The sequence below is a fragment of the Ipomoea triloba genome, chromosome 16 (genome assembly GCF_003576645.1).
Source record: "Ipomoea triloba cultivar NCNSP0323 chromosome 16, ASM357664v1".
Lineage (NCBI taxonomy): Eukaryota > Viridiplantae > Streptophyta > Magnoliopsida > Solanales > Convolvulaceae > Ipomoea > Ipomoea triloba.
In genome coordinates, this window is record NC_044931.1 from 13,679,519 (window position 1) to 13,681,285 (window position 1,767).

The following is a 1,767-nucleotide window of genomic DNA, read 5'->3' on the forward strand; positions in this document are numbered from 1 at the left end:
AGGACTCCGGCCTAACCAAAACACCAACCTTATGACTTCTTTCTCACACTCCCTTTTCAGGGAGGCACGGTTGACCGAGTGCGGACTCCATTTTCAGGACTCCGGCCTAACCATAACATCAACCTTATGACTTCTTTCTCGCACTCCCTTTTTAGGGAGGCACGGTTGACCGAGTGCCGACTCCATTTTCAAGACTCCGGCCTAAGCAAAACACCAACCTTATGACTTCTTTCTCCCACTCCCTTTTCAGGGAGGCACGGTTGACCGAGTGCCGACTCCATTTTCAAGACTCCGGCCTAACCATAACACCAACCTTATGACTTCTTTCTCGCACTCCCTTTTCAGGGAGGCACGGTTGACCGAGTGCCGACTCCATTTTCAAGACTCCGGCCTAACCATAACACCAACCTTATGACTTCTTTCTCGCACTCCCTTTTCAGGGAGGCACGGTTGACCGAGTGCCGACTCCATTTTCAAGACTCCGGCCTAACCATAACACCAACCTTATGACTTCTTTCTCGCACTCCCTTTTCAGGGAGGCACGGTTGACCGAGTCCCGACTCCATTTTCAGGACTCCGGCCTAACCAAAACACCAACCTTATGACTTCTTTCTCACACTCCCTTTTCAGAGACGCACGGTTGACCGAGTGCCGACTCCATTTTCAGGACTCCGGCCTAACCAAAACACCAACCTTATGACTTCTTTCTCGCACTCCCTTTTCAGGGAGGCACGGTTGACCGAGTGCCGACTCCATTTTCAGGACTCCGGCCTAACCAAAACACCAACCTTATGACTTCTTGCTCACACTCCCTTTTCAGGGAGGCACGGTCGACTGCGGACTCCATTTTCAGGACTCCGGCCTAACCATAACACCAACCTTATGACTTCTTTCTCGCACCCCCTTTTCAGGGAGGCGTGGTTGACCGAGTGCCGACTCCGTTTTCAGGACTCCGGCCTAACCAAAACACCAACCTTATGACTTCTTGCTCACACTCCCTTTTCAGGGAGGCACGGTCGACTGCGGACTCCATTTTCAGGACTCCGGCCTAACCATAACACCAACCTTATGACTTCTTTCTCGCACCCCCTTTTCAGGGAGGCGTGGTTGACCGAGTGCCGACTCCGTTTTCAGGACTCCGGCCTAACCAAAACACCAACCTTATGACTTCTTGCTCACACTCCCTTTTCAGGGAGGCACGGTCGACTGCGGACTCCATTTTCAGGACTCCGGCCTAACCATAACACCAACCTTATGACTTCTTTCTCGCACCCCCTTTTCAGGGAGGCGTGGTTGACCGAGTGCCGACTCCGTTTTCAGGACTCCGGCCTAACCAAAACACCAACCTTATGACTTCTTGCTCACACTCCCTTTTCAGGGAGGCACGGTCGACTGCGGACTCCATTTTCAGGACTCCGGCCTAACCATAACACCAACCTTATGACTTCTTTCTCGCACCCCCTTTTCAGGGAGGCGTGGTTGACCGAGTGCCGACTCCGTTTTCAGGACTCCGGCCTAACCAAAACACCAACCTTATGACTTCTTTCGCCCACTCCCTTTTCAGGGAGGCACGGTTGACCGAGTGCCGACTCCATTTTCAGGACTCCGGCCTAACCAAAACACCAACCTTATGACTTCTTTCTCACACTCCCTTTTCAGGGAGGCACGGTCGACTGCGGACTCCATTTTCAGGACTCCGGCCTAACCATAACACCAACCTTATGACTTCTTTCTCGCACTCCCTTTTTAGGGAGGCACGGTTGACCG